This window comes from Lissotriton helveticus, chromosome 7 (genome assembly GCF_964261635.1).
Source record: "Lissotriton helveticus chromosome 7, aLisHel1.1, whole genome shotgun sequence".
Taxonomy (NCBI): Eukaryota; Metazoa; Chordata; class Amphibia; order Caudata; family Salamandridae; genus Lissotriton; species Lissotriton helveticus.
In genome coordinates, this window is record NC_136068.1 from 1,574,940,238 (window position 1) to 1,574,961,549 (window position 21,312).

At 48.2% G+C, this 21,312-nt stretch overlaps 1 protein-coding gene across 8 annotated transcripts in view; it reads left to right on the top strand.

Moving 5' to 3' along the window:
• KASH5 (KASH domain containing 5) overlaps positions 1-21,312 on the top strand; it is a 3,089,192-nt gene that overhangs the window by 2,896,370 nt on the left and 171,510 nt on the right. The gene's annotated exons all lie outside the window — the stretch shown is intronic.

The window sequence follows — 21,312 nt, forward strand, 5'->3', positions numbered from 1 at the left end:
TGGTTGTTCAATCACCATCGACCAGTGATGTTGGCTCATCACAAGAAAGTACCATCCAATCAATGCCGGGTGTAAATCAGCTGACGAGTGTTCAACAACCACAGCCGCAACGACAAACACAGGTGCAACTAGTACAAGTGCAAGTACATGGTCAAGGAGAGGCGCAAGGAGAGGCGCAAGGAGAGGCGCATGGAGAGGCGCAAGGGGAGGCGCATGGAGAGGTGCATGGAGAGGTGCAACTAGAGGTTCATGGAGCGGCACACCTGCCTACAACGCTTGTTCCTCCAGAAGTAGGGGCACATCAGGAAATTGAGATTCAAGCGGAGGTATCATCCAAGGAAGCCACTCCTCCTGATGATGATCCATTGTCTTCCAGATCCCCAGGAAGAAAAAGGTCAAGGAGGGCTACTACTACTACAAGTTCTTCTTCAAGCCCCCTTCATTCTGATGACCTTGATGTTGATTGGAACCCAGCAATGCAGTCTGACAGTGAGGCACGCCATGAGCCAAAAAAGGTAGCTAAGCCTAAAAGGAAGGTTCCCACAAGGCTTCGACTTATGTGTGATGACGACGAACAAGAAGTGGTGTCTCCTGCTACTGATGAACAGTCTGACGACGACCCAGTCATCACAGACGTCACTCCAGCCCCAGCGGGCATGCAGCAGACTGACATTTTCACCCTATCCCGAATGGCTGCTGAGCGGGATGTGGGCGGCGTGGCACTGGTACCACCACCAACGCAGTTAACTACAACACCAACACGCCCTAGAGCTTCCATCTTTTTTAGTCAGAAGGGCTGGCAGGGACCTCCATCCAGCTCGACCTCCATTACCTCAAGTAGCGGTGCTGTAAGTGAACAACAGAAACTAATTCAGCAACGCCCATCCTCCACTTCATCTGGCATTGAAAGTCAAAGTAGCACCTCCACCACCAGCAGACATTTCCAGTCCCCAGTTTGGAACTTCTTTACTGTTAGCCAAAAGGCGGAAAACATGGTCGTTTGTTCGATTTGTAAAGTATCAGTTAGTCGGGGTAAGCTTGGTACCAACTGTGGTACCGGAGGCCAGAGACGTCATCTCAAAAAACACCACCCTATTCAGTGGTATGCGCACCTAAATAAGATCCAGGAGGTCCAAAGTAGAACTGATCCAAATGTATCCATTCACATTGCATCTGATGCTGACGAGGGGCTGATTGTGCAGGGGGGAAGTCAAGAACCGACCGACATTTTTTCTGGTGCACCCAGTACCCCTGGCAGCAGCACTGCAGTGGTAGCGCCCACACCCTCTACCCCTGCAACATGTATGAGGCACACTAAGAGTGTGGGACAGACACCAATGCAAAAAACTACATCAATGAGCCTAACTGGTGTGAAGTCTGCATCATCATCATCATCATCACGTAAAACGGTCCAGCCCACCATTAGCAGCATGTTTTGGTCGGAGGCGCCATTTGAACGCAACCACCCAACGGTACGTCTGTATAACGCAAAGCTGGCAAAAATGCTAGCGCTAGACCTTCTCCCTTTTTCTTTCGTGGAAGGGGTGGGTTTTCTAGAATTTGTGGCAACAGTCTGCCCTAAATGGAAGGTTCCTAGCCGGTCCTATTTTGCCAGAGTTGCGGTGGTTCCAGCACTACATCAAGATGTGTTGGAGGTGATTGGGGCAGCTATTCAGAAGAGTGCCGTTCACACTATTCACTAGACAACAGACATGTGGACCAGTTGCCAAGCCCTTGATTACATGTGCATCACTGCACACTGGGTCTCTTTTGCAGGGGTTAGAGACAAGACAAATGTAGGTGTTGACCCGGACACACTTTTTCAAGCATGCAACATTAGCCATGTTTGCCATGGAGAAAACTCATACTGCACCTAACCTTTTGGACGAGGTTGATAGGAAGGTCTCTGAATGGCTGCATCCAAGAAATCGCATAGTTGGTTATGTTTCCATGGATAATGGCAGTAATATAGTTAAGGCCATGCAGGATGGTGGCTATTTCAGAGTGCCGTGTTTGGCGCCCAGTATTAACATCGTGGTGCAAGATTTCTTGAGAAATGAAAACACAGTCAGCAAGTTACTGACCACCTGCCGAAGAATCTGCACACATTTCAGCCATTCTTTTAAGGCCCGGACGGAGCGGAGGAGCATTCAACATGAACGTAAACTACCAGTCAAATGACTAATCCAGGAGGTGTCAACACGTTGGAACTCAACCTTTGACATGCTTGAGCGTCTGTCTGAGCAATGGGGGGCAATAAATGAGTATGTCTATAAACTGGGTTCTACTATGAAAGACATGAGGCTAGAGTTGGAGGAATGGAACCTAGTTGCAAGCCTGACAGACATGCTTTGTCCTTTTGAGGTCTTCACGCGTGAAGTCAGCAGGGAGGACTGTTCTTTGGGCAAAGCTATCCCATTGTTGCGCATGCTAACGCACCAACTGAAGGCGGTGACTTCAACGTTCCGAGATGATGCTGAAACGCAAGACGCATATTGGTTGGCGGAGAGGCTATTAAGCCGCCTAGTTGAAAATCAAAGGCTTAAAACATACATACAGAACAACATTACATTTGTGCCACTATTCTGGATCCACGGTATAAAAAGGCAGTGGCCAGCAAAGCATTCATTCCTTTTGATGAGGCAGATGTTTCAAAGTACAAACATTGGCTAGCTGTGTCAGCCAGTCGGTTCGAAAAAGAGCGGCAGAAAATTCAAGAAGACGGCAGAAGTACAACTGAATCAGCAGACCATCCGGCGTCAAGTTCAACTTCTGAATCTGTGGCCGAAGGGAGTCACTTTCCCTCACAGCCGTTAACGACACCAGTAGCAACCGTATCCTCGCCCTCACCTGCACCAGTCCGAGCCATAATATTGTCGGAAGAGGATTGGCTAACTCATCAAGGGTTTGCTCGTTACAGTGCTGCAAAGGCCACAGATGGTACGCAAAGTGGAGCAACCGTGGAGAACCTTGAGTCAATGGTGCAGGCCTATCTGGATGACCCAACAGAGGTCTTTGTTAATAAGAACCCATTGCTGTATTGGTACAGGAAAATGCCTCTATGGCCACTGATCACCAACCTGGCTATGTATTATTTGTCTTGCCTACTCGCAAGCGTGTCTTCTGAACGTGTTTTCAGTGCTGCTGGTGCCATTGTAACTTCAAAAAGAACCCGCCTCTCGCCCAAAAATGTGGAGAGGTTAACACTGATCAAAATGAATCAGAACTTCATACCACCAGATTACAAAATAAGTGAATGCACGCAGGAAGAAGAGGACACCGACTTAGGTGACAGAAGTTCTTCTCTGTTAGCTGACCTACTCCCGTCTCAATTCATAGAGTATGAGGACGAGCTCTACTTCCCTTACACCGGGGCCTGAAAATAACTTCCTTTTTTCCGTCCTTATTCACTTTTATTCCTGTGTGTCTTTCTTTGTTTTGCAACTTTTAGCAGAACAAAACTCTAATCACCTAATCACAACAAGTCCATCAGCAGCACTGTCTTCATCTTATTTTCCTTATTGATTTGAAGGTGCCGCAGTCTGCCTTCCTGAGGTTCACAAGTTCACAACTCAATCATGCTTCTCTATACTCCTCCTCCAGACTCCCCCTATCCATTTCCCTCAAGGCAGATGGATGGATTACGACGAGTCCCCTTAAGTGGGACTGAAATTACTGACTGACTACATGCTTGCTGATTGCTGACAGAGTTACTTCTGATATTGACAGGAGAGGCTGCCCTGTGGGCCCTCACTTTCCGAAGAAGATGCGGACAAAAAGTAGAACAGGTAATCAATAATTGAGAAGATGGCATGCAGTGGACAGCAATGGCTGTCTGGCTCTGATGAAACCAATTGCTGTTTGTTTTTTGTGCATGAAATGATGAATCATATGTCTTGTCTTAGTTATTATTTAATCTTTTACACAGTAATTGTAACTCATGTCAACTACTCTGTTTTTTTTACCTTGTTTAATTCAAATTGTACTTCAAATTCAGAGCCCACTATGTTGCATTTTACAATATGCAAAATGTCCTTGGAGTGGACTCACTTGCCAATATACCATGATGCTTGATTAAATAATATATCTTTTTTCTTTGCAGTCACTCACTGGGATGGATGGATCATCAGCGTCGGTTTACTGAAGAACTATGGCCAATTCGTGAGTGGCAAACAGGTAAACCAGTCTACAACAACTACTACAGCAGAACTACATGTCTGTCTATTCGTGGTATGTAGTGGTTGAGGGCGAGGCAGTGTACTGTTGTTATGCCAGGCAGAGTCCACTCCAGACAGCAGTTCATGTAAAATTGGGGCTATGTGGCTTGCTGCATACAATTAGATATGCTTTGTCTGTCTGACAAAGAGCCTAGGTATGCTACATTAGGTTGCTTCACTCGGTGGTGCCTGCCTTGACTGCACGGCACTGCCTCAAGCTTGGGCCAAACATCCGTTATGTTTGCGAAATTTGCTGTTTTTCGCAAATCTCGCGAAATTACCAAAAAATCGCAAATTCTTGAGCGGAACGAAATTTTGACCCATGCTTGCGGCAGGGCCATGCAGACGGTCAAGGCAGGCACCACTGAGTGAAGCATCCTACTGATGCAGCATACCTAGGCTCTTTGACACAGACAGACAAAGCATATCTAGGGTTTAGGGTTCAGTGCAATTTACTAAGGTTTTAGGGTTTAAGTTGGTAGGGTTCCCGCTGAGTCTAGGGCTCAGGGCCCGATGCAGGCTCGTTCATAATGATGTTGGCACGGTTTTAGGGCGGTTTGGTGTTCTTTGGTCCAGAATTGGCAGAATTTTGGCCTTTTTTGGTGTTTTTCGGGCGCGTGTGTTTGGGTGAAAACTAGGTGAAAACTAGTCGTAGACCTTCTTCTTCTTCTTCTTCAAAGAGCACAGTGGTTCGATTTTGTTCTGCCTTGCTGAGATTCTTGGGAATCGCTGGAACAAGTGTCCAGGTAAGTTTCAAGAGGATCAAAGTATTGGAAGTGCTGAAAACAGCAATTTTTTGTGAACAGCGCAATTTGCCATGTTTTGAATATACCAGTATTGCATGTTTTTGGGGGGCTGTTTGGGGGTGTTCTAGATTTGTGGGGGTGGCTCGGGGGGTCTGCGGAGCATTGCTGGGATAGTCTAATTTTGATTGCGAGTGGTTTGAAGAAAATCCATGGTGGAAAAAGGGAGTTTGGGCCTAGTTGCAGACAGCGTTTTGGCACAATTTAAACTGAGGCCTAGAAGTATTGTGTGTTTTTGGGGGCTGTTTTGGGGTGTTCTAGATTTGTGGGGGGGGTCTGGGGATCCGGGAGCACTGCTGGGCTAGCATAATTTTGATTGCAAGTGATTTGAAGAAAATCCATGGTTAGAAAGGGAAGTTAGGGCCTAGCTGCAGAGCACGCATGGAGTGATCTGGGAACTAGGCCTACATTTTTCTAAGTATGAGTTTTTGCATTTTTGCTTTTTGCCTGATTGGGGGTGTTCTGCTTTTTTTGTGGGTGGGTTCACGGGTCTGGGGGCATAGCTGGGACGGTCTAATATCGGGCGCAAGTGATTTGGACAAAACCCATGGTGAAAATGTTTTACACTTTTCAGACTTTTCGCTCACTTTTGTGTTTTCGGGGGTTGCTTGGGGGTGTTCCTGGTGTTTGGGGGGGTTTGGGGGGTCTTGGAGCAAAACTGGGCATGCCTAATTTTGGTTGCAAGTATTTTGAAGAAAATCCATGGTTGGAAAGGGGAGTTAGGGCCTAGCTGCAGAGCGCGCATGGAGTGATCTGGGAACTAGGCCTAAATTTTTCTAAGTATGAGTTTTTGCATTTTTGCTTTTTGCCTGTTTGGGGGTGTTCTGCTTTTTTGCGGGTGGGTTCACAGGTCTGGGGGCATAGCTAGGAAGGTCTAATATCGGGCGCAAGTGGTTTGGACAAAATCCATGGTGAAAAAGTTTTACACTTTTCAGACTTTTCGCTCACTTTCGTGTTTTCGGGGGGCTGCTTGGGGGGGTTCCTGGTGTTTGGGGGGGTTGGAGGGTCTTGGAGCAATGCTCGGCATGCCTAATTTTGGTTGCAAGTGGTTTGAAGAAAATCCATGGTTGGAAAGGGGAGTTAGGGCCTACCTGCAGAGCGCGCATGGAGTGATCTGGGAACTAGGCCTACATTTTTCTAAGTATGAGTTTTTGCATTTTTGCTTTTTGCCTGTTTGGGGGTGTTCTGCTTTTTTGCGGGTGGGTTCACGGGTCTGGGGGCATAGCTGGGAAGGTCTAATATCGGGCGCAAGTGGTTTGGACAAAATCCATGGTGAAAAAGTTTTACATTTTTCAGACTTTTCGCTCACTTTTGTGTTTTCGGGGGGCTGCTTGCGGGTGTTCCTGGTGTTTGGGGGGGGTTGGGGGGTCTTGGAGCAGTGCTGGGCATGCCTAATTTTGGTTGCAAGTGGTTTGAAGAAAATCCATGGTTGGAAAGGGGAGTTAGGGCCTAGCTGCAGAGCGCGCATGGAGTGATCTGGGAACTAGGCCTACATTTTTTTAAGTATGAGTTTTTGCATTTTTGCTATTTGCCTGTTTGGGGGTGTTCTGCTTTTTTGCGGGTGGGTTCACAGGTCTGGGGGCATAGCTAGGAAGGTCTAATATCGGGCGCAAGTGGTTTCGACAAAATCCATGGTGAAAACGTTTTACACTTTTCAGACTTTTCGCTCACTTTCGTGTTTTCGGGGGGCTGCTTGGGGGGGTTCCTGGTGTTTGGGGGGGTCTTGGAGCAATGCTGGGCATACCTAATTTTGGTTGCAAGTGGTTTCAAGAAAATCCATGGTTGGAAAGGGGAGTTAGGGCCTAGCTGCAGGCCGCGCATGGAGTGATCTGGGAACTAGGCCTACATTTTTCTAAGTATGAGTTTTTGCATTTTTGTTTTTGCCTGTTTGGGGGTGTTCTGCTTTTTTGCGGGTGGGTTCACGGGTCTGGGGGCATAGCTGGGAAGGTCTAATATCGGGGGCAAGTTGTTTGGACAAAATCCATGGTGAAAAAGTTTTACTCTTTTCAGACTTTTCGCTCAATTTCGTGTTTTCGCGGGGCTGCTTGGGGGGTTCCTGGTGTTTGGGGGGTTTGGGGGGTCTTAGAGCAATGCTGGGCTTGCCTAATTTTTGTTGCAAGTGGTTTGAAGAGAATCCATGGTTGGAAAGGGGAGTTAGGGCCTACCTGCAGAGCGCGCATGGAGCGATCTGGGAACTAGGCCTACATTTTTCTAAGTAAGAGTTTTTGCATTTTTGCTTTTTGACTGTTTGGGGGTGTACTGCTTTTTTGCGGGTGGGTTCACGGGTCTGGGGGCATAGCTGGGAAGGTCTAATATCGGGCGCAAATGGTTTGGACAAAATCCATGGTGAAAAAGTTTTACACTTTTCAGACTTTGCTCACTTTTGTGTTTTCGGGGGCTGCTTGGGGTGGGGGGTTCCTGGTGTTTGGGGGTCTTAGGGCAATGCTGGACATGCCTAATTTTGGTTGCAAGTGGTTTGAAGAAAATCCATGGTTGGAAAGGGGAGTTAGGGCCTAGCTGCAGAGCGCGCATGGAGTGATCTGGGAACTAGGCCTACATTTTTCTAAGTATGAGTTTTTGCATTTTTGCTTTTTGCCTGTTTGGGGGTGTTCTGCTTTTTTGCGGGTGGGTTCACGCGTCTGGGGGCATAGCTGGGAAGGTCTAATATCGGGCGCAGGTGGTTTGGACAAAATTCGTGGTGAAAAAGTTTGACACTTTTCAGACTTTTCGCTCACTTTCGTTATTTCGGGGGGCTGCTTGGGGGGTTCCTTGTGTTTGGGGGGGTTGGAGGGTCTTGGAGCAATGCTGGGCATGCCTAATTTTGGTTGTAAGTGAAGTGAAGAAAATCCATGGTTGGAAAGGGGAGTTAGGGCCTAGCTGCAGAGCGTGCATGGAGTGATCTGGGAACTAGGCCTAAATTTTTTCTAAGTATGAGTTTTTGCATTTTTGCTTTTTGCCTGTTTGGGGGTGTTCTGCTTTTTTGCAGGAGGGTTCACGGGTCTGGGGGCATAGCTGGGAAGGTCTAATATCGGGCGCAAGTGGTTTGGACAAAATCCATGGTGAAAAAGTTTTACTCTTTTCAGATTTTTCGCTCACTTTCGTGTTTTCGCGGGGCTGCTTGGGGGGTTCCTGGTGTTTGGGGGGTTTGGGGGGTCTTAGAGCAATGCTGGGCTTGCCTAATTTTGGTTGCGAGTGGTTTGAAGAAAATCCATGGTTGGAAAGGGGAGTTAGGGCCTAGCTGCAGAGCAGAGCGCGCATGGAGTGATCTGGGAACTAGGCCTACATTTTTCTAAGTAAGAGTTTTTGCATTTTTGTTTTTGCCTGTTTGGGGGTGTTCTGCTTTTTTACGGGTGGGTTCACGGGTCTGGGGGCATAGCTGGGAAGGTCTAATATCGGGCGCAAGTGGTTTGGACAAAATCCATGGTGAAAAAGTTTTACACTTTTCAGACTTTTCGCTCACTTTCGTGTTTTCGCGGGGCTGCTTGGGGGGTTCCTGGTGTTTGGGGGGTTTGGGGGTCTTAGAGCAATGCTGGGCTTGCCTAATTTTGGTTGCAAGTGGTTTGAAGAGAATCCATGGTTGGAAAGGGGAGTTAGGGCCTAGCTGCAGAGCGCGCATGGAGCGATCTGGGAACTAGGCCTACATTTTTCCAAGTAAGAGTTTTTGCATTTTTGCTTTTTGACTGTTTGGGGGTGTTCTGCTTTTTTGCGGGTGGGTTCACGGGTCTGGGGGCATAGCTGGGAAGGTCTAATATCGGGCGCAAATGGTTTGGACAAAATCCATGGTGAAAAAGTTTTACACTTTTCAGACTTCGCTCACTTTTGTGTTTTCGGGGGCTGCTTGGGGGGGGTTCCTGGTGTTTGGGGGTCTTAGGGCAATGCTGGACATGCCTAATTTTGGTTGCAAGTGGTTTGAAGAAAATCCATGGTTGGAAAGGGGAGTTAGGGCCTAGCTGCAGAGCGCGCATGGAGTGATCTGGGAACTAGGCCTACATTTTTCTAAGTATGAGTTTTTGCATTTTTGCTTTTTGCCTGTTTGGGGGTGTTCTGCTTTTTTACGGGAGGGTTCAGGGGTCTGGGGGCATAGCTGGGAAGGTCTAATATCGGGCGCAAGTTGTTTGGACAAAATCCATGGTGAAAAAGTTTTACACTTTTCAAACTTTTCGCTCACTTTCGTGTTTTCGCGGGGCTGCTTGGGGGCTTCCTGGTATTTGGGGGGCTTGGGGGGTCTTAGAGCAATGCTGGGCTTGCCTAATTTTGGTTGCAAGTGGTTTGAAGAAAATCCATGGTTGGAAAGGGGAGTTAGGGCCTACCTGCAGAGCGCGCATGGAGTGATCTGGGAACTAGGCCTACTTTTTTCTAAGTAAGAGTTTTTGCATTTTTTGCTTTTTGACTGTTTCGGGGTGTTCTGCTTTTTTGCGGGTGGGTTCACGGGTCTGGGGGCATAGCTGGGAAGGTCTAATATCGGGCGCAAATGGTTTGGACAAAATGCATGGTGAAAAAGTTTTACACTTTTCAGACTTTTCGCTCACTTTTGTGTTTTCGGGGGCTGCTTGGGGGGGTTCCTGGTGTTTGGGGGCGTTGGGGGGTCTTAGGGCAATGCTGGACATGCCTAATTTTGATTGCAGGTGGTTTGAAGAAAATCCATGGTTGGAAAGGGGAGTTAGGGCCTAGCTGCAGAGCGCGCATGGAGTGATCTGGGAACTAGGCCTAAATTTTTCTAAGTATGAGTTTTTGCATTTTTGCTTTTTGCCTGTTTGGGGGTGTTCTGCTTTTTTGCGGGTGGGTTCACGCGTCTGGGGGCATAGCTGGGAAGGTCTAATATCGGGCGCAGGTGGTTTGGACAAAATTTGTGGTGAAAAAGTTTGACACTTTTCAGACTTTTCGCTCACTTTCTTTATTTCGGGGGGCTGCTTGGGGGTTCCTTGTGTTTGGGGGGTTGGAGGGTCTTGGAACAATGCTGGGCATGCCTAATTTTGGTTGCAAGTGAAGTGAAGAAAATCCATGGTTGGAAAGGGGAGTTAGGGCCTAGCTGCAGAGCGTGCATGGAGTGATCTGGGAACTAGGCCTACATTTTTCTAAGTATGAGTTTTTGCATTTTTGCTTTTTGCCTGTTTGGAGGTGTTCTGCTTTTTTGCGGGAGGGTTCACGGGTCTGGGGGCATAGCTGGGAAGGTCTAATATCGGGCGCAAGTGGTTTGGACTAAATCCATGGTGAAAAAGTTTTACACTTTTCAGACTTTTCGCTCACTTTCGTGTTTTCGGGGGGCTGCTTGGGGGGGTTCCTGGTGTTTGGGGGGGTTGGGGGGTCTTGGAGCAATGCTGGGCATGCCTAATTTTGGTTGCAAGTGGTTTGAGGAAAATCCATGGTTGGAAAGGGGAGTTAGGGCCTAGCTGCAGAGCGCGCATGGAGCGATCTGGGAATTAGGCCTACATTTTTCTAAGTAAGAGTTTTTGCATTTTTGCTTTTTGCCTGTTTGGGGGTGTTCTGCTTTTTTACGGGAGGGTTCAGGGGTCTGGGGGCATAGCTGGGAAGGTCTAATATCGGGCGCAAGTTGTTTGGACAAAATCCATGGTGAAAAAGTTTTACACTTTTCAAACTTTTCGCTCACTTTCGTGTTTTCGCGGGGCTGCTTGGGGGCTTCCTGGTATTTGGGGGGCTTGGGGGGTCTTAGAGCAATGCTGGGCTTGCCTAATTTTGGTTGCAAGTGGTTTGAAGAAAATCCATGGTTGGAAAGGGGAGTTAGGGCCTACCTGCAGAGCGCGCATGGAGTGATCTGGGAACTAGGCCTACTTTTTTCTAAGTAAGAGTTTTTGCATTTTTTGCTTTTTTGACTGTTTCGGGGTGTTCTGCTTTTTTGCGGGTGGGTTCACGGGTCTGGGGGCATAGCTGGGAAGGTCTAATATCGGGCGCAAATGGTTTGGACAAAATGCATGGTGAAAAAGTTTTACACTTTTCAGACTTTTCGCTCACTTTTGTGTTTTCGGGGGCTGCTTGGGGGGGTTCCTGGTGTTTGGGGGCGTTGGGGGGTCTTAGGGCAATGCTGGACATGCCTAATTTTGATTGCAGGTGGTTTGAAGAAAATCCATGGTTGGAAAGGGGAGTTAGGGCCTAGCTGCAGAGCGCGCATGGAGTGATCTGGGAACTAGGCCTAAATTTTTCTAAGTATGAGTTTTTGCATTTTTGCTTTTTGCCTGTTTGGGGGTGTTCTGCTTTTTTGCGGGTGGGTTCACGGGTCTGGGGGCATAGCTGGGAAGGTCTAATATCGGGCGCAAATGGTTTGGACAAAATGCATGGTGAAAAAGTTTTACACTTTTCAGACTTTTCGCTCACTTTTGTGTTTTCGGGGGCTGCTTGGGGGGGTTCCTGGTGTTTGGGGGCGTTGGGGGGTCTTAGGGCAATGCTGGACATGCCTAATTTTGATTGCAGGTGGTTTGAAGAAAATCCATGGTTGGAAAGGGGAGTTAGGGCCTAGCTGCAGAGCGCGCATGGAGTGATCTGGGAACTAGGCCTACATTTTTCTAAGTAAGAGTTTTTGCATTTTTGTTTTTGCCTGTTTGGGGGTGTTCTGCTTTTTTGCGGGTGGGTTCACGGGTCTGGGGGCATAGCTGGGAAGGTCTAATATCGGGCGCAAGTGGTTTGGACAAAATCCATGGTGAAAAAGTTTTACACTTTTCAGACTTTTCGCTCACTTTCGTGTTTTCGCGGGGCTGCTTGGGGGGTTCCTGGTGTTTGGGGGGTTTGGGGGTCTTAGAGCAATGCTGGGCTTGCCTAATTTTGGTTGCAAGTGGTTTGAAGAGAATCCATGGTTGGAAAGGGGAGTTAGGGCCTAGCTGCAGAGCGCGCATGGAGCGATCTGGGAACTAGGCCTACATTTTTCCAAGTAAGAGTTTTTGCATTTTTGCTTTTTGACTGTTTGGGGGTGTTCTGCTTTTTTGCGGGTGGGTTCACGGGTCTGGGGGCATAGCTGGGAAGGTCTAATATCGGGCGCAAATGGTTTGGACAAAATCCATGGTGAAAACGTTTTACACTTTTCAGACTTCGCTCACTTTTGTGTTTTCGGGGGCTGCTTGGGGGGGGTTCCTGGTGTTTGGGGGTCTTAGGGCAATGCTGGACATGCCTAATTTTGGTTGCAAGTGGTTTGAAGAAAATCCATGGTTGGAAAGGGGAGTTAGGGCCTAGCTGCAGAGCGCGCATGGAGTGATCTGGGAACTAGGCCTACATTTTTCTAAGTATGAGTTTTTGCATTTTTGCTTTTTGCCTGTTTGGGGGTGTTCTGCTTTTTTACGGGAGGGTTCAGGGGTCTGGGGGCATAGCTGGGAAGGTCTAATATCGGGCGCAAGTTGTTTGGACAAAATCCATGGTGAAAAAGTTTTACACTTTTCAAACTTTTCGCTCACTTTCGTGTTTTCGCGGGGCTGCTTGGGGGCTTCCTGGTATTTGGGGGGCTTGGGGGGTCTTAGAGCAATGCTGGGCTTGCCTAATTTTGGTTGCAAGTGGTTTGAAGAAAATCCATGGTTGGAAAGGGGAGTTAGGGCCTACCTGCAGAGCGCGCATGGAGTGATCTGGGAACTAGGCCTACTTTTTTCTAAGTAAGAGTTTTTGCATTTTTTGCTTTTTGACTGTTTCGGGGTGTTCTGCTTTTTTGCGGGTGGGTTCACGGGTCTGGGGGCATAGCTGGGAAGGTCTAATATCGGGCGCAAATGGTTTGGACAAAATGCATGGTGAAAAAGTTTTACACTTTTCAGACTTTTCGCTCACTTTTGTGTTTTCGGGGGCTGCTTGGGGGGGTTCCTGGTGTTTGGGGGCGTTGGGGGGTCTTAGGGCAATGCTGGACATGCCTAATTTTGATTGCAGGTGGTTTGAAGAAAATCCATGGTTGGAAAGGGGAGTTAGGGCCTTGCTGCAGAGCGCGCATGGAGTGATCTGGGAACTAGGCCTAAATTTTTCTAAGTATGAGTTTTTGCATTTTTGCTTTTTGCCTGTTTGGGGGTGTTCTGCTTTTTTGCGGGTGGGTTCACGCGTCTGGGGGCATAGCTGGGAAGGTCTAATATCGGGCGCAGGTGGTTTGGACAAAATTTGTGGTGAAAAAGTTTGACACTTTTCAGACTTTTCGCTCACTTTCTTTATTTCGGGGGGCTGCTTGGGGGTTCCTTGTGTTTGGGGGGTTGGAGGGTCTTGGAACAATGCTGGGCATGCCTAATTTTGGTTGCAAGTGAAGTGAAGAAAATCCATGGTTGGAAAGGGGAGTTAGGGCCTAGCTGCAGAGCGTGCATGGAGTGATCTGGGAACTAGGCCTACATTTTTCTAAGTATGAGTTTTTGCATTTTTGCTTTTTGCCTGTTTGGAGGTGTTCTGCTTTTTTGCGGGAGGGTTCACGGGTCTGGGGGCATAGCTGGGAAGGTCTAATATCGGGCGCAAGTGGTTTGGACTAAATCCATGGTGAAAAAGTTTTACACTTTTCAGACTTTTTGCTCACTTTCGTGTTTTCGGGGGGCTGCTTGGGGGGGTTCCTGGTGTTTGGGGGGCTTGGGGGGTCTTGGAGCAATGCTGGGCATGCCTAATTTTGGTTGCAAGTGGTTTGAGGAAAATCCATGGTTGGAAAGGGGAGTTAGGGCCTAGCTGCAGAGCGCGCATGGAGCGATCTGGGAATTAGGCCTACATTTTTCTAAGTAAGAGTTTTTGCATTTTTGCTTTTTGACTGTTTGGGGGTGTTCTGCTTTTTTGCGGGTGGGTTCACGGGTCTGGGGGCATAGCTGGGAAGGTCTAATATCGGGCGCAAATGGTTTGGACAAAATCCATGGTGAAAAAGTTTTACACTTTTCAGACTTCGCTCACTTTTGTGTTTTCGGGGGCTGCTTGGGGGGGGGTTCCTGGTGTTTGGGGGTCTTAGGGCAATGCTGGACATGCCTAATTTTGGTTGCAAGTGGTTTGAAGAAAATCCATGGTTGGAAAGGGGAGTTAGGGCCTAGCTGCAGAGCGCGCATGGAGTGATCTGGAAACTAGGCCTACATTTTTCTAAGTATGAGTTTTTGCATTTTTGCTTTTTGCCTGTTTGGGGGTGTTCTGCTTTTTTGCGGGTGGGTTCACGCGTCTGGGGCCATAGCTGGGAAGGTCTAATATCGGGCGCAGGTGGTTTGGACAAAATTCGTGGTGAAAAAGTTTGACACTTTTCAGACTTTTCGCTCACTTTCGTTATTTCGGGGGGCTGCTTGGGGGGTTCCTTGTGTTTGGGGGGTTGGAGGGTCTTGGAGCAATGCTGGGCATGCCTAATTTTGGTTGTAAGTGAAGTGAAGAAAATCCATGGTTGGAAAGGGGAGTTAGGGCCTAGCTGCAGAGCGTGCATGGAGTGATCTGGGAACTAGGCCTAAATTTTTCTAAGTATGAGTTTTTGCATTTTTGCTTTTTGCCTGTTTGAGGGTGTTCTGCTTTTTTGCGGGAGGGTTCACGGGTCTGGGGGCATAGCTGGGAAGGTCTAATATCGGGCGCAGGTGGTTTGGACAAAATTTGTGGTGAAAAAGTTTGACACTTTTCAGACTTTTCGCTCACTTTCTTTATTTCGGGGGTCTGCTTGGGGGTTCCTTGTGTTTGGGGGGTTGGAGGGTCTTGGAACAATGCTGGGCATGCCTAGGTTTTTGTTGCAAGTGAAGTGAAGAAAATCCATGGTTGGAAAGGGGAGTTAGGGCCTAGCTGCAGAGCGTGCATGGAGTGATCTGGGAACTAGGCCTACATTTTTATAAGTATGAGTTTTTGCATTTTTGCTTTTTGCCTGTTTGGAGGTGTTCTGCTTTTTTGCGGGAGGGTTCACGGGTCTGGGGGCATAGCTGGGAAGGTCTAATATCGGGCGCAAGTGGTTTGGACTAAATCCATGGTGAAAAAGTTTTACACTTTTCAGACTTTTCGCTCACTTTCGTGTTTTCGGGGGGCTGCTTGGGGGGGTTCCTGGTGTTTGGGGGGGTTGGGGGGTCTTGGAGCAATGCTGGGCATGCCTAATTTTGGTTGCAAGTGGTTTGAGGAAAATCCATGGTTGGAAAGGGGAGTTAGGGCCTAGCTGCAGAGCGCGCATGGAGCGATCTGGGAAGTAGGCCTACATTTTTCTAAGTAAGAGTTTTTGCATTTTTGCTTTTTGACTGTTTGGGGGTGTTCTGCTTTTTTGCGGGTGGGTTCACGGGTCTGGGGGCATAGCTGGGAAGGTCTAATATCGGGCGCAAATGGTTTGGACAAAATCCATGGTGAAAAAGTTTTACACTTTTCAGACTTCGCTCACTTTTGTGTTTTCGGGGGCTGCTTGGGGGGGTTCCTGGTGTTTGGGGGTCTTAGGGCAATGCTGGACATGCCTAATTTTGGTTGCAAGTGGTTTGAAGAAAATCCATGGTTGGAAAGGGGAGTTAGGGCCTAGCTGCAGAGCGTGCATGGAGTGATCTGGGAACTAGGCCTAAATTTTTCTAAGTAAGAGTTTTTGCATTTTTGCTTTTTGCCTGTTTGGGGTGTTCTGCTTTTTTGCGGGTGGGTTCACGCGTCTGGGGCCATAGCTGGGAAGGTCTAATATCGGGCGCAGGTGGTTTGGACAAAATTTGTGGTGAAAAAGTTTGACACTTTTCAGACTTTTCGCTCACGTTCGTTATTTCGGGGGGCTGCTTGGGGGGTTCCTTGTGTTTGGGGGGTTGGAGGGTCTTGGAGCAATGCTGGGCATGCCTAATTTTGGTTGTAAGTGAAGTGAAGAAAATCCATGGTTGGAAAGGGGAGTTAGGGCCTAGCTGCAGAGCGTGCATGGAGTGATCTGGGAACTAGGCCTAAATTTTTCTAAGTATGAGTTTTTGCATTTTTGCTTTTTGCCTGTTTGGGGGTGTTCTGCTTTTTTGCGGGAGGGTTTACGGGTCTGGGGGCATAGCTGGGAAGGTCTAATATCAGGCGCAAGTGGTTTCGACAAAATCCATGGTGAAAACGTTTTACACTTTTCAGACTTTTTGCTCACTTTCGTGTTTTCGGGGGGCTGCTTGGGGGGGTTCCTGGTGTTTGGGGGGGTCTTGGAGCAATGCTGGGCATGCCTAATTTTGGTTGCAAGTGGTTTCAAGAAAATCCATGGTTGGAAAGGGGAGTTAGGGCCTAGCTGCAGGCCGCGCATGGAGTGATCTGGGAACTAGGCCTACATTTTTCTAAGTATGAGTTTTTGCATTTTTGTTTTTGCCTGTTTGGGGGTGTTCTGCTTTTTTGCGGGTGGGTTCACGGGTCTGGGGGCATAGCTGGGAAGGTCTAATATCGGGCGCAAGTGGTTTGGACAAAATCCATGGTGAAAAAGTTTTACTCTTTTCAGACTTTTCGCTCAATTTCATGTTTTCGCGGGGCTGCTTGGGGGGTTCCTGGTGTTTGGGGGGTTTGGGGGGTCTTAGAGCAATGCTGGGCTTGCCTAATTTTGGTTGCAAGTGGTTTGAAGAGAATCCATGGTTGGAAAGGGGAGTTAGGTCCTAGTTGCAGAGCGCGCATGGAGCGATCTGGGAACTAGGCCTACATTTTTCTAAGTATGAGTTTTTGCATTTTTGTTTTTGCCTGTTTGGGGGTGTTCTGCTTTTTTGCGGGTGGGTTCACGGGTCTGGGGGCATAGCTGGGAAGGTCTAATATCGGGCGCCTGTGGTTTGGACAAAATCCATGGTGAAAAAGTTTTACTCTTTTCAGACTTTTCGCTCAATTTCGTGTTTTCGCGGGGCTGCTTGGGGGGTTCCTGGTGTTTGGGGGGTTTGGGGGGTCTTAGAGCAATGCTGGGCTTGCCTAATTTTGGTTGCAAGTGGTTTGAAGAGAATCCATGGTTGGAAAGGGGAGTTAGGGCCTAGCTGCAGAGCGCGCATGGAGCGATCTGGGAACTAGGCCTACATTTTTCTAAGTAAGAGTTTTTGCATTTTTGCTTTTTGACTGTTTGGTGGTGTTCTGCTTTTTTGCGGGTGGGTTCACGGGTCTGGGGGCATAGCTGGGAAGGTCTAATATCGGGCGCAAATGGTTTGGACAAAATCCATGGTGAAAAAGTTTTACACTTTTCAGACTTTGCTCACTTTTGTGGTTTCGGGGGCTGCTTGGGGGGGGTTCCTGGTGTTTGGGGGTCTTAGGGCAATGCTGGACATGCCTGATTTTGGTTGCAAGTGGTTGGAAGAAAATCCATGGTTGGAAAGGGGAGTTAGGGCCTAGCTGCAGAGCGCGCATGGAGTGATCTGGGAACTAGGCCTACATTTTTCTAAGTATGAGTTTTTGCATTTTTGCTTTTTGCCTGTTTGGGGGTGTTCTGCTTTTTTGCGGGTGGGTTCACGCGTCTGGGGGCATAGCTGGGAAGGTCTAATATCGGGCGCAGGTGGTTTGGACAAAATTCGTGGTGAAAAAGTTTGACACTTTTCAGACTTTTCGCTCACTTTCGTTATTTCGGGGGGCTGCTTGGGGGGTTCCTTGTGTTTGGGGGGGTTGGAGGGTCTTGGAGCAATGCTGGGCATGCCTAATTTTGGTTGTAAGTGAAGTGAAGAAAATCCATGGTTGGAAAGGGGAGTTAGGGCCTAGCTGCAGAGCGTGCATGGAGTGATCTGGGAACTAGGCCTAAATTTTTTCTAAGTATGAGTTTTTGCATTTTTGCTTTTTGCCTGTTTGGGGGTGTTCTGCTTTTTTGCAGGAGGGTTCACGGGTCTGGGGGCATAGCTGGGAAGGTCTAATATCGGGCGCAAGTGGTTTGGACAAAATCCATGGTGAAAAAGTTTTACACTTTTCAGACTTTTCGCTCACTTTCGTGTTTTCGCGGGGCTGCTTGGGGGGTTCCTGGTGTTTGGGGGGTTTGGGGGTCTTAGAGCAATGCTGGGCTTGCCTAATTTTGGTTGCAAGTGGTTTGAAGAGAATCCATGGTTGGAAAGGGGAGTTAGGGCCTAGCTGCAGAGCGTGCATGGAGCGATCTGGGAACTAGGCCTACATTTTTCCAAGTAAGAGTTTTTGCATTTTTGCTTTTTGCCTGTTTGGGGGTGTTCTGCTTTTTTGCGGGTGGGTTCACGCGTCTGGGGGCATAGCTGGGAAGGTCTAATATCGGGCGCAGGTGGTTTGGACAAAATTCGTGGTGAAAAAGTTTGACACTTTTCAGACTTTTCGCTCACTTTCGTTATTTCGGGGGGCTGCTTGGGGGGTTCCTTGTGTTTGGGGGGGTTGGAGGGTCTTGGAGCAATGCTGGGCATGCCTAATTTTGGTTGTAAGTGAAGTGAAGAAAATCCATGGTTGGAAAGGGGAGTTAGGGCCTAGCTGCAGAGCGTGCATGGAGTGATCTGGGAACTAGGCCTAAATTTTTTCTAAGTATGAGTTTTTGCATTTTTGCTTTTTGCCTGTTTGGGGGTGTTCTGCTTTTTTGCAGGAGGGTTCACGGGTCTGGGAGCATAGCTGGGAAGGTCTAATATCGGGCGCAAGTGGTTTGGACAAAATCCATGGTGAAAAAGTTTTACACTTTTCAGACTTTTCGCTCACTTTCGTGTTTTCGCGGGGCTGCTTGGGGGGTTCCTGGTGTTTGGGGGGTTTGGGGGTCTTAGAGCAATGCTGGGCTTGCCTAATTTTGGTTGCAAGTGGTTTGAAGAGAATCCATGGTTGGAAAGGGGAGTTAGGGCCTAGCTGCAGAGCGTGCATGGAGCGATCTGGGAACTAGGCCTACATTTTTCCAAGTAAGAGTTTTTGCATTTTTGCTTTTTGACTGTTTGGGGGTGTTCTGCTTTTTTGCGGGTGGGTTCACGGGTCTGGGGGCATAGCTGGGAAGGTCTAATATCGGGCGCAAATGGTTTGGACAAAATCCATGGTGAAAAAGTTTTACACTTTTCAGACTTCGCTCACTTTTGTGTTTTCGGGGGCTGCTTGGGGGGGGTTCCTGGTGTTTGGGGGTCTTAGGGCAATGCTGGACATGCCTAATTTTGGTTGCAAGTGGTTTGAAGAAAATCCATGGTTGGAAAGGGGAGTTAGGGCCTAGCTGCAGAGCGCGCATGGAGTGATCTGGAAACTAGGCCTACATTTTTCTAAGTATGAGTTTTTGCATTTTTGCTTTTTCCCTGTTTGGGGGTGTTCTGCTTTTTTGCGGGTGGGTTCACGCGTCTGGGGCCATAGCTGGGAAGGTCTAATATCGGGCGCAGGTGGTTTGGACAAAATTCGTGGTGAAAAAGTTTGACACTTTTCAGACTTTTCGCTCACTTTCGTTATTTCGGGGGGCTGCTTGGGGGGTTCCTTGTGTTTGGGGGGTTGGAGGGTCTTGGAGCAATGCTGGGCATGCCTAATTTTGGTTGTAAGTGAAGTGAAGAAAATCCATGGTTGGAAAGGGGAGTTAGGGCCTAGCTGCAGAGCGTGCATGGAGTGATCTGGGAACTAGGCCTACATTTTTCTAAGTATGAGTTTTTGCATTTTTGCTTTTTGCCTGTTTGGAGGTGTTCTGCTTTTTTGCGGGAGGGTTCACGGGTCTGGGGGCATAGCTGGGAAGGTCTAATATCGGGCGCAAGTGGTTTGGACTAAATCCATGGTGAAAAAGTTTTACACTTTTCAGACTTTTCGCTCACTTTCGTGTTTTCGGGGGGCTGCTTGGGGGGGTTCCTGGTGTTTGGGGGGGTTGGGGGGTCTTGGAGCAATGCTGGGCATGCCTAATTTTGGTTGCAAGTGGTTTGAGGAAAATCCATGGTTGGAAAGGGGAGTTAGGGCCTAGCTGCAGAGCGCGCATGGAGCGATCTGGGAAGTAGGCCTACATTTTTCTAAGTAAGAGTTTTTGCATTTTTGCTTTTTGACTGTTTGGGGGTGTTCTGCTTTTTTGCGGGTGGGTTCACCGGTCTGGGGGCATAGCTGGGAAGGTCTAATATCGGGCGCAAATGGTTTGGACAAAATCCATGGTGAAAAAGTTTTACACTTTTCAGACTTCGCTCACTTTTGTGTTTTCGGGGGCTGCTTGGGGGGGTTCCTGGTGTTTGGGGGTCTTAGGGCAATGCTGGACATGCCTAATTTTGGTTGCAAGTGGTTTGAAGAAAATCCATGGTTGGAAAGGGGAGTTAGGGCCTAGCTGCAGAGCGTGCATGGAGTGATCTGGGAAGTAGGCCTAAATTTTTCTAAGTATGAGTTTTTGCATTTTTGCTTTTTGCCTGTTTGGGGGTGTTCTGCTTTTTTGCGGGAGGGTTCACGGGTCTGGGGGCATAGCTGGGAAGGTCTAATATCAGGCGCAAGTGGTTTCGACAAAATCCATGGTGAAAACGTTTTACACTTTTCAGACTTTTGGCTCACTTTCGTGTTTTCGGGGGGCTGCTTGGGGGGGTTCCTGGTGTTTGGGGGGGTCTTGGAGCAATGCTGGGCATGCCTAATTTTGGTTGCAAGTGGTTTCAAGAAAATCCATGGTTGGAAAGGGGAGTTAGGGCCTAGCTGCAGGCCGCGCATGGAGTGATCTGGGAACTAGGCCTACATTTTTCTAAGTATGAGTTTTTGCATTTTTGTTTTTGCCTGTTTGGGGGTGTTCTGCTTTTTTGCGGGTGGGTTCACGGGTCTGGGGGCATAGCTGGGAAGGTCTAATATCGGGCGCAAGTGGTTTGGACAAAATCCATGGTGAAAAAGTTTTACTCTTTTCAGACTTTTCGCTCAATTTCGTGTTTTCGCGGGGCTGCTTGGGGGGTTCCTGGTGTTTGGGGGGTTTGGGGGGTCTTAGAGCAATGCTGGGCTTGCCTAATTTTGGTTGCAAGTGGTTTGAAGAGAATCCATGGTTGGAAAGGGGAGTTAGGGCCTAGTTGCAGAGCGCGCATGGAGCGATCTGGGAACTAGGCCTACATTTTTCTAAGTATGAGTTTTTGCATTTTTGTTTTTGCCTGTTTGGGGGTGTTCTGCTTTTTTGCGGGTGGGTTCACGGGTCTGGGGGCATAGCTGGGAAGGTCTAATATCGGGCGCCTGTGGTTTGGACAAAATCCATGGTGAAAAAGTTTTACTCTTTTCAGACTTTTCGCTCAATTTCGTGTTTTCGCGGGGCTGCTTGGGGGGTTCCTGGTGTTTGGGGGGTTTGGGGGGTCTTAGAGCAATGCTGGGCTTGCCTAATTTTGGTTGCAAGTGGTTTGAAGAGAATCCATGGTTGGAAAGGGGAGTTAGGGCCTAGCTGCAGAGCGCGCATGGAGCGATCTGGGAACTAGGCCTACATTTTTCTAAGTAAGAGTTTTTGCATTTTTGCTTTTTGACTGTTTGGTGGTGTTCTGCTTTTTTGCGGGTGGGTTCACGGGTCTGGGGGCATAGCTGGGAAGGTCTAATATCGGGCGCAAATGGTTTGGACAAAATCCATGGTGAAAAAG